Here is a 16,825-nt window from a genome sequence, read left to right on the forward strand (position 1 = left end):
CTGTTTCATTTTTACTACAGAAGGTCGTCACAAAAGTTGTCGTATTTCAAATTGATTTGATGCTAGTCCTTACTGTTATTGGAAATAAACGGATTTTTATAATTAGTAACACCCGTCAACGAAAGACAATATTTTATTACTATTTGTTAGCTATCAGCATAATCTTTGTGCGCTTGTCAGTTAGAGACGTAAAGACTTAGTAAGACCCTGCGATCTGTTTCTGCAATTTTCATAACAATTTTCCGTGAAGATCGCAGTTTCAGCGTCATTAAATACTAATTTTGGCTATTGCTATCATCAGATTCAACTTTGTATTGCACCCAACCAGACACATGTAATCACAAGAAAGAATGGTGGAAACAACCTAAATTCGTAATAAATGAAATTAAAATTGCGATTTTGATGAAATATTGCAGTAAAAAGGGTTTTGGCATTGCATCTATATCTAAGCGCAGATTTTTCCTTTCGTGTATGTTATTTAACTTTGAAATATGAACTAACATTTTGTTGAAAAATAAACTTGGGAACATCAATTTATTACTTAGGAATCACTTGTGGCTTATGTTATTTTTCTCTCATCTCCTTGAAGCATCTGATGTAGCTCCTCCTGCGGGGAATTGCCTGCTGTGGATTTGAGTGCAGTCTTCAACAGTAGGCAGCCATCATCCTCGTATTCCAGCTGCTCTGATATCGTCTTTCATTCACACTAATATTTTTCCGAGAGCGGAGACATTGTTCTGCACGGACATGTCTCAGATTTCCAGGGAAAAAATCAAGGTGACGTTCAACTTCATTCAGTCATTCAGTAACTAATCGATCACGTGAAACCCATTCTTCGTTCTACTCACATGACATCCTAAAAGCAATGGACCAAGGCGACGCTACATTTCCTGATAGTATGTCTATTGATGACCTTGGAGACAATATTAACAGTAACAGACTTTTCGCAGATGATACAGTTATTTATAACGAAGTGAGACTGAAAAAACTGTACAAATATTCAATCGAATCTTGATAAGACATCCAAGTGGTGCAGACATTGGGTACTTGCATTTGATGCTCAAGAATTTAATACTGTGCACGTTATAAAACGAAAAACCGTAGCACCTTCTGACAACAATATCAATGAGTCCCAGTTGGAATCGGTCAACTCGTACAAACATTTGACTAACAATTTGGAGGAATACGAAACGGGAAGATCAGATAGGACCGGTATTAAGTAAAGCAGGTGGCATATTTCGGTTCGTTGGTAAAATACTAGAGAAATACAAACAGTCTGAAATATAAGATTGCTTACAAGATAATCGTTCGACTCACTCGGGAATATTGTTCAAGTATGTGGTACACGTACCAAACACACTGCGTGAGAGTTGCTTAGGAATAATTGACGCTTGCTAAGGAACGACCGCGATTTGCTATGGAAGAAACGACAACTGCTACGAAACGTTCGACCAACGACAGTAATAGAAAAGGTAGAGGGCGAGACATGTTAAGTGCAGCGAAGCCTGTAAAGGAACGCTCTGTATGCATTCGACAGTTCGTGGAGTACGGTGTTTGACGAAGCATTCTGTGGAACCAGTTAATGTAACATTCCGCCTGCTACGCAACTTGTCTGCAAGACGCTATTTGGGTGATAACGATCATTGAGGAGCAGTTGGACGGTCAGTGTCACTACTGCGCCCATATGATAAAAAAAAAAAGAAACGCTGAAGATGGAAATGCTGTGCAGAAGTGTGCCGGTGATTTTACACAGACCACCACACCACAAAAGGATCGATACATAGCCCTAGCGATGAAAAGGAACAGACATACGAGGCCTGTTCAGAAAGTAAGCTCCGATTGATTGCCAAATTGAAACCACAGTGAACATCAGAAATGTTTTACTTGTAACAATTAGCTACACCTTTCAGCTACTTCTCTACGTAGTCGCCGTTCTGACTTAGACTTTTGTCATAGCGTTGTACCAACTTTTCAATAGCCTCATCATAGAAGGCAGCCGCCAGTGCTTTCCGCCAATTCTCCACGCTGGCCTACACCTCGTTGTCTGTGTCAAAATGTTGTCTTCAAAGACAGCGGTTCATGTGACCAGAGATGAAACTCAGGGGGAGACAATTGCGGACTGTATTGTGGGTAATCTCACATTTCCATTTGAAAACGATGCAGGAGCATCTTCATTGCCCCTGCAGAATGCGGCTGAGAATTGTCTTGAAGAAGAAACAGCACGACAGTTATGTAATGTTAGCTGCATAGCTTCAGGCGAAATTTCTCACCAGGCCCTCGTACTTGGCGGCAGACACTGTTTTCTAGACATCTTTACGCACTCACTGCGAGCTCAGAAATGAGAAGAGCGACGTGATGCTAACTGGGGTTATACTAGAGACACTACCCAACACATCTGTGCAAAGCTTTATCGGATTTTCGTAGTCGTTTCCATTTCGCGACCGATCGGAACTTACTTTCTGAACGCCCCTCGTATCACCCCAAGACAGTCGCTGCAGACCTTGCAACCACTACCGGTACACATGTCTCTGCCAGAAGCATTTCGCGGTGATTAAACGAAGCTTCCTTGTTTGCACCGAAGCCTGTTAAATGCATCCTGCTGCAGCAACGCCATCGTCAGGAAAAGAGTTCGTTGGTGTAGTGAAGATATTGGTTGGGGTCAACAGTAGTGGTACAGAGTAATGTTTTCTGATGAATCCGACTTCACTGTGGTAAGTGATTCTGAGAACACTGTACACACCACATAGTGTTCATGAACGACATCGGTATGGCCCAGTCGTTACAGTGTGGGCAGACATTACGCACAATGGCCTGTCAGCACTGCACATCTTGACGCGAGGTACCGTTACAGTACAGCGGTATTGCATGGAGATTATTCTGGATAATTTCCGTCTGTTTAGGGGTACGGTAGGTCCCAACTTTGTGTTTATGGGCGACAATGCCCCCACACACAGTAACCCTGAGGTGTCGGACATACTTGGGGAACATACTGAACGTACGGAATGGCCCGCATACTACACGGATCTAAGCCCTGTAGAGTATGTCTGCTCTTTGCAGACTTATTTCTCAACGAACTCCCCCTTCCCAAACCGTCAAAGAACTGAAAACTGCCTTGAGAGAGGTGTAGGATAATATCCCCACAGGACTCCTCAACAGTTTGGTAGCCAGCATCAATCACAGGTGCAAAATGTTCATTAGTGACCGTGGTGGGCATATTCCTTACTTAGATATCGACCTATATCTTGGGAGTCTGACCTTTGTCAAACATGAAAGTCATTTATGTCTGTTATCCTGATTTGGCATGCGGCGAAATCTCTACTATTTTTGGTTATTAATAGACCACTCCACCTCTATTACGTACGTACTGTGTTTGATGTCGGCCATCATTACCTGCGATTATTCCTGTCCATCAGTGCCTCTGTGCAGCTGTGAAGTAGTGTAGGATTAACAGAGGATATTGTACGAATAAAAAGAAGGGCAGCACGAATAGTCACAGCTTTGGTTGACCGTGGAAGAGTATCACGGAGATGCTGAAAGAATTGAAGTGGCAAACACTTGAAGACAGACACAAATTGGGGTATTTGCCAGGTTTCTAGAATTAAGTTTAAGCGACGAATCTGCGAATATATTAAAACTCCCTACGTATCGCTGCTGTAGCGACAGCGAAGACAAGATTAGACGAATTACAGCGCACAAAGAGTCATTTAAGCCATTAATCTTCCCACTCTCCATACATTAAAGGGAAGGGGAAAAATCCTAATAAATGTTAAAAGTGGAAGTATACTTTGCCATGTACTTCGTAGTGGTTTGTAGAGTTTGGATAGGTGTAGATTGCCATTCACGTTTCCCTAGCATTTCTGTAACATTACCGTATGGGCTAAACGGACCTGATATAACGCTAGCAGTATGTCCTTGTATTCACGCAACGTCTGTTGTCATATCAACTTGATAAGGACTGCAAACTCTCGAAAATTATTCTGGAATTGGCTGGACTAGAGTCTTGTAAGTTGTACGATTTCCTTTGTAGATGTATTCTGTTTACCCAGAATCCTTCTAACGAATTTAATAATACGTCTTCCGTTTGCTTTCCTTTATACTGATTTTGCGTGATCGTTATACGAGGGTTGGAACTTAAATAGTGTCAAATATTTATCCACAACCGATACAAAAGTGTTACATGTTTCTACCGGTTACTGTCCTTCAAATTAGTCACCAGCATATGTAGAACCCGTCCCCAGCGATGTTCTGTTGATGGCGCGACTGGAGCGGTCTAAAGTTATGGGGATTCTCGTGTGCGACTGTGATGGTGTTTTCCTAACGCATTACGTTCCTCTACGGCAGACCGTCAGTGCACAGTATTACTGTTCGTTTTTGGAGCATCACCTGCGACCAGCTTTGCGAAAGAAGCGGCGGACTCCCCGCACAATCCACCCATCGTTTTGTACGACAATGCGCGGGCGCATACAGCGCGAGCAGTGGCTGCTCTGTTCGGTCGATTGGACTGGGAAGTACTGTACCATCCACCATACTTCCCGGACTTAAGTCCTTGTGACTTTGATTTGATTTCGAAGATGAAGGGACCACTTCGTGGCATTCGCTTCAGCACTGTTGCAGAGATTCGACAGGCAGTAGACCGCTCCATTCGCACCATCAACTGAACATGCTCTGCTAAGGGTGTACTACGCCTTCGACATCGCTGGCAACGGGTTCTATACAACGCTGTTGACTACTTTGAAGGACAGTAACAGGTGCAAACACGAAACTCTTTTGTATCGGTTGTGAATAAATAGTTGCCACTATTTAAGTTCTTACCGTCATATTCGACGTGTTCTGAGTATTTGGTGAGGAGTACATTTTATAACTTTAGAAACCTGTACTGTCCTGTATTGCGCCTCGGTAGCTAAGTTTAATCCTCTATAATAAAAACGACTGGGTGAAGTTCTCAACGATGAATTTGAAGATACCTCATGTGACATCAGCACAGACCTAGCGATGATAGGCCGTCCAGGCTATATGAAGGGGGGAAAAGAGAGAGAGAGAGAGAGAGAGAGATAGGTAGATAGTTAGATAGTACTGTCCTGTTTGCACTACAGCTTTGTCTGATACATGACAGAGTTTGACTGCCTGGCGTTAATTTCGCGAGTATTCACAGGTTTGCGTTATTTAAGGATGAAGACAGTATAGAAATGAAAATCCTTTTCTATAGCCATTGCCGATTTTTTCGCAAAGTTGAGTTATTGATTTTCTCCGTCACACAGACAACTAATGACGCTGTTGAAATTCACCCTAAACAAAATCTGTGAATCTTTCTGTTTCTGCGCAAGCATTTATATTTGAAATTAATATTTTCTACCATTAACAGACCATAGGACTGTTTCCTAGGTAACCGGATTGTGTGCTATATATAAAATACAGTTTACATCTCTTTCCGATTTCGTAACATCAAAATAGGCTTTTGTAAGCACACGTCGTGGAAATGCTATGAAACTAAAAATATGCAATCTAAGGGGAAAAAAAACGCATCACGAAGGACTCAACTGAATGGAATGGAAATCGATAGATATAATGTACATCTCTGGCCCTTGTTCTAACAGATATTCGGTTTGCCATTGTTTGCTGATATCGTGTTAAATTCTGTCCAACTGGCGCGTTAGATCGTCAAAATTCGAGTGGGATGGGGGCTATGCCCATAAGTCTCCAAACGTTGTCAGTTGGGAAGAGATTCGGCAAGCTTTCCGGCCAAGGTAGGGTTTGGCAAGCATGAAGAGACTCTAACCCTGTCCGGACGGGGATTATCTTGCTGAAATGTAAGTCAGAATGGATTATTTATTTTTATTTTATTTATCACCTAATTATAGACCTGTTACCTGATGTTTAAAACAGGTCGTACATCTTACAATTTTCGTTTTTCATCTTTTTACAGTTTTCTTTTCTTTTGCTTTTATCCACAACATTTACAAAGAATGATACTTTTCAAAATAACAACAATTTAAGGTTGAAATATAAATAATTTTTTTTAAGAAGAACATAAAAAGAAGATAGGATAGAGGAGAGATTTGTTAGTACCATCACCGAATGTGACTGACGGTGAATACCTCGAATTGGTTTCTTCGAGCCGTTGACCGCCAGTCACACACACACAGACACACAGAATGGATTACCATGAAGGGCAACAAACGAGGCGCAGAATAATTTCGACGTACCGCTGTGCTGTAAGGGTGACGCGGATGACAATCAAATGAAGCGCCAAGCCAGATCAACAGTCCAGGTTGTCGGGCTGTATGTGCAGCCGACTGTAATGTTGGTATGCTACGCGTGTCTGCGGCGCCTCCAGACATGTCTTCGACCTGCAGTTTCATTGACTGGAGTAGAATTGTCTTCAGTGATGAGCCGCTCTTCGAACTGAACTCCAGGGACCAGTGAAGAGGTGTCCTGAGACGCCCCGAACAGTGGTGGGACACCAACTTGACTGTCACCAGCCATATGTCAGCAAGCAAGAACGACTGTCTGGAGTAGCGTTTCATTTCGTAGCAGAAATCCTTTGATCGTCATCCGCGCACCGTTTTAGTACAGCGGTACGACCACGATATTCTACGTTTCTACGTTTCGTTACCCTTCATGGCAAGCCATCCTCGGCTTTGCATTTCAGCAAGATAATGCCCGCCCGCACACGGCGAGAGTTTCAACTGTTGGTCTCCATGCTTGCCGAACTCTGCTAAGGCCAGAAAGGTCGCCGGGTCTCTCCCCAATTGAGAATGTTTGGAGCATTACGGGAAGGGACCTCGAAGTAGCTGGGTATTTTTACCGTCTAATGCGCTCTTTGGACAGAATGTGGCACGATATCGCTCAGGAGGATCTCCACTAACTCTGTTAATCAGTGCCAAGCTGAATGACCGTTCAAATGAGGGCCAGAGGTGGACCAACACGTCACTGACTTTCTCAATTTTGGAAGCTCTTTCTCCTAAATAAGCCATCCAATTTTTCTGAAACTGTAATCATTTGTTTGTCTGTACATGTACATCACATCTACAGATTTCCTTCTCATTTGGATTATATTTTGGTGATGCGTCGTTTCTTCCATCTTAGAGAGTACTTACGTCTTTTATCTCTCCTTAAGAGTAACAATGAGATGTATCTGGCCAGTTAATTAAATTTTAATGGTAGTTACCACCAAAAAAACTTCTTCGTAGTTATACAGTGTGTTAGAGTACTTTCGGCCGGTGAGGCCGAGCGGTTCTAGGCGCTTCAGTTGGGAACCGCGCTACCGCTACGGTCGTAGGTTCGAATCTTGCCTCGGGCAAGGATGTGTGTGATGTCCTTAGGTTAGTTAGGTTTAAGTAGTTCTGAGTTCTAGGTGCCTGATGACCTCAGATGTTAAGTCCCATAGTGCTCAGAGCCATTTGAACCATATTGTTAAACTACTGCGCTGAATAAATGATAGTGGCGAGGAGAGGTCGATGAAACATGGAAATAATGCTGATAAACATAGTAACGACGTATTACGACCGAGTACGTGAACATCTTCTAACAATGTCCGCGAGGACCCAAACTGCAGACACGCACTTGAGGACAAACACATGACGACAAGTGTTCACGTGGCCACCGTTCATGTGGAGGTAGGCTGAGCATGTCTCCTTACCCATACACGTTCAAAAATTCCAGGCGTTTTCCGAATGCACTGATAAACAACCACATCTCATACACCGTCAACAAGGCAATTTTTAAACATCCCCACACAAAAAATGCAACAGTTGCAAGTTTGGGAAATTAGGACGCCATGCTATTGACGAGACACGGCCGATACGCTCGTTGTCCACGATTCATGCTGTATATTGCAGAATAGCCTCATGAAAGTCTACCGGAACACCATCGTGTCTGCCGGTCGTTGTGGTCCAGCGGTTCTAGGCGCTTCAGTCAGGAGCGGCGCTACAGCTACTGTCGCAGGTTTGAATCCTGCCTCGGGCATGGATGTGTGTGATGTCCTTAGGTTAGTTAGGTTTAAGTGGTTCTGAGTTATAGGGGACTGATGACCTCAGCAGTTAAGTCCCATTGTGCCCAGAGCCATTTTGACCGATCATGTCTGTATCACATACGCAGTCTTTGACCATAAGGAACATAATAAACGTAGCCTTGGACATTAACAGGATCGTAACATTGACACGATTGTTCTTGTGCATAGTATTATTTGGTTGTTCCTTGGTAGTCTGCTCGTCCTTTTTCTTTGTACCTATAATAATTAACAACCCTGTGTAAGGAGATATTCATCATTCATTGAGTACTAGTTATTTTTCCTAAGAGCCTTTCACATAATTTAGTTTGACCAACGGTAAGCAAAGCTAGTTCAAGTAATAAAATGTCTGGCTGAGTCCATTAAAATAACTTTAATTAGAGAGTGATCAAGAAGAGGCTGACTATGTTTGTAGACACAGTCGTACGTTTTACTGAACATTCATTCTTTTATTTCATTATGAGACCATAATCGCCAAAGGAGACGTGGCACAGCTTCGGGCTGGACAGCCATCCACCACTTGGCTACGGTATCCGGCGACGTGATAAACTCGTGCAGGCCCAAGTTAAGTCGTCAGCGCCCGGCTGATACCCGCGGCGTACGTGTAACAAGTAAAAACAAACAAAACACTTTTCAATACTTTTTTCTCGAATAGGTCAGCGAGGACCTAGTGCCAGTTTCAGTTCCCTATTCCTTGCTCTTTTCATTTCTTTCAGTACTCTTCCGTCTGTTCGCTATGTCATTTCTTCCTGTCTTCGGATCAGTTCGGACGAGTTTCTTTCACTCGCCTGAGTCGGAATCCTTCCATATTCAACACTTTTTTCCCTATTGTTTCTTTCGCTTTTATAATATTTTTTTCTAAATCCTTCTGTACTTCTTGGACGAATCTTACTGTTGCCTTTTATCCCACGCATGTGAGAAGATATTTTTGCTTAACCTACTTTCTTGTATTCGATGCAAATGCCGAAAGAATACCAGTCCTGTTTTTTCCTCATTGCTTCTGATATGTTTTGTATGTTTCGATAAATTGCTTCGTTACTTTGTACCCTCGAACCTTCCGTAGTTTTTAGTCGGCCTAATATCTGCCTAATCATTCGTTGCTCTAGTATGTGTACGAGGGGTGCCCAGAAAGTAAATGCAATTCTTTTTTTCTTCTTCAACAATTCTTTGTTGAACATACTGAGAATTACACACACAAAAGAATGGTGTTTTACCTGTACACCCTATTTTTCCACGTAATCTGCATCCGATTCTATGACCTTCTTCCAGTGCGAACCAAGGGCGTGTATGCCCTGTCGGTACCAATGCTAGTCCTGGTGGCAGAGCCAGTGGTTCTGTGTGGGAATCACCTCCGCATCGTCCTCAAAATGTCTTCCACGAATGGCATCCTTTAATAGCCCAAACAAGCGGAAGTCTGAGGGGGCTACATCAGGGCTGTCAGGTGTGACAGCCGTGCATGGTCTCCCCGACCGCTGCAAATCGTGGAGCTCCGCCGAACCGCCTTCTGATGACCTCACCCTCCGTGCCCAGCAACTGACTGTACTTCTGTCGACAGCAGATGCTCCACAGACTTTTATCAAGCGTTTGTGAATATTCCCCACAGTTTCTTTCTCTGCAGTGAGAAATTCAATGGCGGCACGTTGCTTATAACGTACGCCACCTATAGACGCCATTTTGAATCTGTCCTGCAGCTGCGCTATCTGTCGGAAGTGACGGAAAGTTGGCGAGCTCACACAGTAGACTTCGGATAATCCACATATAACGTTTCGCAAATGGTTCAAATGGCTCTGAGCACTATGGGACTTAACTTCTGAGGTCATCAGTCCCCTAGAACTTAGAACTACTGAAACCTAACTAACCTAAGGACATCCTTAGGCAGGATTCTAACCTGCGACCGTAGCGGTCGCGCGGTTCCAGACTGTAGAGCCTAGAAGCGCTCGGCCACCCCGGCCGGCACGTTTCGCACTCGTAGCATTGTTTTCGGCTGATAAAAAATGAAGTGCATTACTTTCTCGGAAACCCAGGTAATTTATCTGAATTGTAATTTAATGCTAGCCAATCGTTTGAGTACGGACTCTCTACCTTCTGTACTTTATGTAATGCCTTCGCATTTTTAGACAAGCGTTTGTTACTGTAAGAGTTTTCAGTCATACCATATCCTTCCTCATTTTATCTATCGTTTCCACTACAGCAGCTTTTTTCTCACCATTTTCTGAGACTGTCTTCTCAAAATACCAACATTTTGTAACCTTGTCTATTTAGCCAGTATCTGTTTCCAGAAATTCCGTAGCACTTTTAATGTTTTTTTTCAAAAACTTGGGTTTTTTTTGAAGGAATTGTTAAGCTGGTCCTGCCGTTCCGTGTCGGACGCGATGGCCATTTTTCCGGCGCCAGAGGTCATGCTCATTGGTGGGTCCGGTACTGTCGCCGCCAGAGGGCGACTGTGGCGGACACGTGATGGAAGCGAGTGCCGCTGCGGCCGAGCCGTGGAAAGGTGCGGTCAGCGGTGGGCACTCACATACACTGCAGAGCCAAAGAAACTGGTACTAGGGCCTAATACCGTGTAGGGCCCCCGCGAGCACAGAAAAGTGCCGCAGCCCGACGTAGAATGGGCTCGACTAACGTCCGAAGTAGTGCTGGTGGGAACTGACACCATGAATCCTGCAGGGCTGTCCACACATCCGAAAGAGCGATGGGGGATGGAGATCTTTTCTGAACAACACGTTGCAAGGCATCCCAGATATGTTCAATAATGTTCATGTCTAGGGAGTTAGGTGGCCAGTGGAAGTGTTTAAACTCAGAAGAGTGTTCCTGGAGCGACTCTGTAGAAATTCTGGACCGGTGGGGTGTCGCATTGTCCTGATGGAATTGCCCAAGTCCGTCGGAATGCACAATGGACACGAATGGATTCTGATGAGACAGGATGCTTTCGTGCGTGTCACCAGAGTCCTATCTAGACGTATCAGAGGTCCCATACCACTCCAATAGCACATGCCCCACACCATTACAGAGCCTCCACCATCCGGAACAGTCCCCTGCTGACATGCAGGTCCACGGATTCATGAGGTTTCCTCCATACCTGTACATGTCCATCTGCCCGATACAATTTGAAACGAGACTCGTCCGACCAGGCAACATGTTTCCCGCCATCAACAGTCCAATGTCGGTGCTGACCGACCCAGGCGAGGCGTAATGCTTTGTGTCGCGCAGTCATCAAGGCTGCACCAGCGGACCTTCGGCTCCGAAAACCCATATCGATGATGTTCCGTTGAATTGTTCGCGCGCTCATACTTGTTGATGGCCGAGCATTGAAATCTTGAGCAATTTGCGGAAGGTTTGCACTTCTTTCACATTGAACGATTCTCTTCAGTCGTCGTCGGTCCCATTCTTGCAAGATATTTTTCCGGCAGCGACGATGTCGGAGATTTGATGTTTTACCGGACTCCTGATACTCACGGTACAGTCGTGAAATGCTGGTATGGGAAAATCCCCACTTTATCGTTCCCTCGGAGATGATGTGTCCCATCGTTCGTGCGCCGACTATAACACCACGTTCAAACTCACCTAAGTCTTGGTAACCTGCCACTGTAGCAGCAGTACATGGTTTAACAACTGCGCCAGGCACTTGTTGTCTTATATAGGCGTTGCCGACCGCAGTGCCATATGCTGCTTTTTTACATACACTCCTGGAAATGGAAAAAAGAACACATTGACACCGGTGTGTCAGACCCACCATACTTGCTCCGGACACTGCGAGAGGGCTGTACAAGCAATGATCACACGCACGGCACAGCGGACACACCAGGAACCGCGGTGTTGGCCGTCGAATGGCGCTAGCTGCGCAGCATTTGTGCACCGCCGCCGTCAGTGTCAGCCAGTTTGCCGTGGCATACGGAGCTCCATCGCAGTCTTTAACACTGGTAGCATGCCGCGACAGCGTGGACGTGAACCGTATGTGCAGTTGACGGACTTTGAGCGAGGGCGTATAGTGGGCATGCGGGAGGCCGGGTGGACGTACCGCCGAATTGCTCAACACGTGGGGCGTGAGGTCTCCACAGTACATCGATGTTGTCGCCAGTGGTCGGCGGAAGGTGCACGTGCCCGTCGACCTGGGACCGGACCGCAGCGACGCACGGATGCACGCCAAGACCGTAGGATCCTACGCAGTGCCGTAGGGGACCGCACCGCCACTTCCCAGCAAATTAGGGACACTGTTGCTCCTGGGGTATCGGCGAGGACCATTCGCAGCCGTCTCCATGAAGCTGGGCTACGGTCCCGCACACCGTTAGGCCGTCTTCCGCTCACGCCCCAACATCGTGCAGCCCGCCTCCAGTGGTGTCGCGACAGGCGTGAATGGAGGGACGAATGGAGACGTGTCGTCTTCAGCGATGAGAGTCGCTTCTGCCTTGGTGCCAATGATGGTCGTATGCGTGTTTGGCGCCGTGCAGGTGAGCGCCACAATCAGGACTGCATACGACCGAGGCACACAGGGCCAACACCCGGCATCATGGTGTGGGGAGCGATTTCCTACACTGGCCGTACACCACTGGTGATCGTCGAGGGGACACTGAATAGTGCACGGTACATCCAAACCGTCATCGAACCCATCGTTCTACCATTCCTATACCAGCAAGGGAACTTGCTGTTCCAACAGGACAATGCACGTCCGCATGTATCCCGTGCCACCCAACGTGCTCTAGAAGGTGTAAGTCAACTACCCTGGCCAGCAAGATCTCCGGATCTGTTCCCCATTGAGCATGTTTGGGACTGGATGAAGCGTCGTCTCACGCGGTCTGCACGTCCGGCACGAACGCTGGTCCAACTGAGGCGCCAGGTGGAAATGGCATGGCAAGCCGTTCCACAGGACTACATCCAGCATCTCTACGATCGTCTCCATGTGAGAATAGCAGCCTGCATTGCTGCGAAAGGTGGATATACACTGTACTAGTGCCGACATTGTGCATGCTCTGTTGCCTGTGTCTATGTGCCTGTGGTTCTGTCAGTGTGATCATGTGATGTATCTGACCCCAGGAATGTGTCAATAAAGTTTCGCTTTCCTGGGACAATGAATTCACGGTGTTCGTATTTCAATTTCCAGGAGTGTATTATCAACACAAATTGCGATTCATCTGACCAGGCCACCGTTTCCCATTCGTCCAAGGTCCAGCCGATATGGCAGCGAGCCCAGGAAAGCCGCTAGATGAGATGTCGCGCTGTTAGCGAAGGCAGTCGCGACGGTCGTCTGCTGCCGTAGCCGATTAATGCCAAATTTCGCGGCGCACCCCTAAAGGATACGACCCACGTTGATTTCTGTGTTATTTCACGAGGCTTTTCTCGTCTGTTAGCACTGACAACCCTACAGAAATGGTGCTACTCTCGGTCGTTAAGTGAAGCCCGTTGGTCACCTCGTTGAACCTGGTCAAAGTTAATTCCTAAAATCTGGTTCACGGCACACTCTTGACGCAGTGGACCTCGACAGATTGAATTCCCTAACGATTTCCCAAATGGAATGTCCGATGCTTCCAGTTCCAACTAACATTCCGCGTTCCAAGTCCTTTAATTACCATTGTGAGGCCATAATACTAATTGTGTTTTTCCAAAGCTGTTTCACAGAGGAAGACTGCACCGTAGTTCCTTCTCTAGATTTTCGCACAGATGACAAAATGGTAGATATCGAAATAGATGGCAGAAGGATAGAAAAACAATTAAAATCGATCAAAAGAGGAAAGGCCGCTGGACCTGATGGGATACCAGTTCGATTTTACGCAGAGTACGCGAAGGAACTTGGCCCCCTTCTTGCAGCGGTGTACCGTAGGTCTCTGCAAGAGTGTAGCGTTCCAAAGGATTGGAAAAGGGCACAGGTCATCCCCGTTTTCAAGAAGGGACGTCGAACAGATGTGCGGAACTATAGACCTATATCTCTAACGCCCATCAGTTGTAGAATTTTGGAACACGTATTGTGTTCTAGTATTATGACTTTTCTGGAGACTAGAAATGTACTCTGTAGGAATCAGCATGGGTTTCGAAAAAGACGGTCGTGTGAAACCCAGATCGCGCTATTCGTCCACGAGACTCAGAGGGCCATAGACACGGGTTTACAGGTAGATGCCGTGTTTCTTGACTTCCGCAAGGCGTTCGATACAGTTCCCCACAGTCGTTTAATGAACAAAGTAAAAGCATATGGACTATCTGATCAATTGTGTGTTTGGACTGAAGAGTTCCTAGATAACAGAACGCAACATGTCACTCTCAATGGAGAGAAGTTTTCCGAAGTAAGAGTGATTTCAGGTGTGCCGTAGGGGAGTGCCGTAGGACCGTGCTATTCACTATATATATATATATATATATATATATATATATATATATATATATATATATATATATATATATATAAATGACCTTGTGGATAACATCGGAAGTTCACTGAGGCTTTTTGCGGATGATGCTGTAGTATATCGAGAGGTTCTAACAATGGAAAATTGTAGTGAAATGCAGGAGCATCTGCAACGAATTGACGCATGGTGCAGGGAATGGTAATTGAATCTCAATGTAGACAAGTGTATTGTGCTGCGAATACATAGAAAGAAATATCCTTTGTCATTTAGCTACAATATAGCAGGTTAGCAACTGGAAGGAGTTAATTCCATAAATTATCTGGGAGTAGGCATTAGGAGTGATTTAAAATGGAATGATCCTATAAAGTTGATCGCCGGTAAAGCAGATGCCAGACTGAGATTCATTGGAAGCATCCTAAGGAAATGCAATCCCAAAACAAAGGAAGTAGGTTACAGTACACTTGTTCGCCCACTGCTTGAATATTGCTCACCGGTGTGGGATCCGTACCAGATAGGGTTGATAGAAGAGAGAGAGAAGATGCAACGGAAAGCAGCGCGCTTCGTTACAGGATCATTTAGTAATCGCGAAACCGTTACGTAGATGACAGTTAAACTCCAGTGGAAGACTCTGCAGGAGAGACGCTCAGTAGCTCGGTACGGGCTGTTGTTGAATTTTCGAGTACATGCCTTCACCGAGGAGTCAAGCAGAGAGATTAGAGCCCACATAGAGGCATATCGACAATCTTTCTTTCCGCGAACAATACGAGACTGGAATAGAAGGTAGAACCGACAGAAGTACTCAAGATACCCTCCGCCACACACTGTCAGGTGGCTTGCGGAGTATGGATGTAGATGTAGATAATTACGTCCAAAACCTCTTCACGTGAGCCGGCCACTGTGGCCGAGCGGTTCTACGCGCCTCTTTCCGGAACCGCGCTGCTGCTACGGTCCCGGTTCGAATCCTGCCTCGGGCATGGATGTGTGTGATGTCCTTAGGATGGTTAGGCTTAAGTAGTTCTAAGTTCTAGGGGACTGATGACCTCAGATGTTGTCCCATAGTGCTTCGAGCCATTAAACCTCTTCACGTGAATCACCTGGGTACAAATTATAGCTGTGCCAATTCATTGCCCTTTTATACCTTGTATATGCGATACTACCGACATCTGTACATGCTCATATTCTTATCTCATGACTTCCGTCACTGCATTGCGTACAGTACCATAAATCGCGTAGGCGGCCAGGACCTCTCTGCGATGCTGCATGACTACTGTATCACTATACACTTCGTATCTTTTCGGAAGCCGACACAGACAGTAACCTCGCTGCCGTGGCCAGGTATCCCTCAGTGCGCGCGCACACATACACACACACACACACACACACACACACACACACACTCGCGCCTCCCACGCCGCTGGCCACGTATGTCCCTCGGCGAGTCCCAGCGGGCTCCAAATTTCGGCGCCGATCAGCCCGCCATAATCCGATTCGGCGCTCCTCGGCGCGGAATTTCCGCACTTTAACCCTCTGCCGTCGCATCGTTGAAAGGGTTGGCGCGGGGGAGTGTGGCAGGGGGGGGGGGTGTCGGTCGCGGGGGCGGAAAAAGGGACGCACGTACAGAGAGAGAGAGAGAGAAGCGGAAAGCTGGACCACAGACCATCCGCCCCCCGGAGAGGCGGTAGCGCGGGGTCCGGCCGGGAGGCTGACTTTACGCTGGCGCCCCTGAAATAGTGTCGCAGGTTTGGCTCGTATTTTGGCCGGCGTTTCCATTCTCACCTCGCCTCGCCTCGCCTCCCCCCCCCCCCCCCCCTCCGCTGGCGGCACTTTTTGCTTTTATTTGGCGAGTCGGCATCCGGCGTCGCCTAACTGCGCCGTCCCTCACTCGGCTTTACTGCCGTGATAAGCTCTGGCGACGGTCAGCCGTATCAGGGCTCGGCGCGGCTGCCGATGAAATCGAGCCCCCAAATGTTACTTACTCCGCCGTGATGCCAGAAATCGCCCCTCATCATAAACTACACACCACTCATCAATATTTTCTCCCCGTCAAGAAGGTCTTTGCCCTCTTCCAGCACAGAAATTTGAGAGCAACCACGTTCTCTTGTGCAAATCGACGAAAATTTGTAAACATGCAGGGTGGTCCAAAAGTCCCGAGACACCATGATAAAATCCAAATGGAGGAGCAAACAAGGAAACAAGAGTCCCTACACTAGAGGAACGGGAAGGGAGAAACTTTATAGGCTATGCCACCAACATGGCGGGCATCTTGAAAGCCTGCCATCTTGGATTCATCTCCAAAATTTCAAATGGGAATGTGGTCATGTGACATATCAGACAGATAGAGAATTTCACCAGGAAAACAATGCCGTTGTTATTTCAAACATAGCTTTATTCATTCTTGGGGTATAGCCAGTTACATGTGGCAGCGGTGGGACGTTCGGCAGCATGTGTGTTATGTGCCGAAGAGACATTACGCCGATGTTAC

Source organism: Schistocerca nitens, chromosome 12 (assembly GCF_023898315.1).
Source record: "Schistocerca nitens isolate TAMUIC-IGC-003100 chromosome 12, iqSchNite1.1, whole genome shotgun sequence".
Classification (NCBI taxonomy): Eukaryota; Metazoa; Arthropoda; class Insecta; order Orthoptera; family Acrididae; genus Schistocerca; species Schistocerca nitens.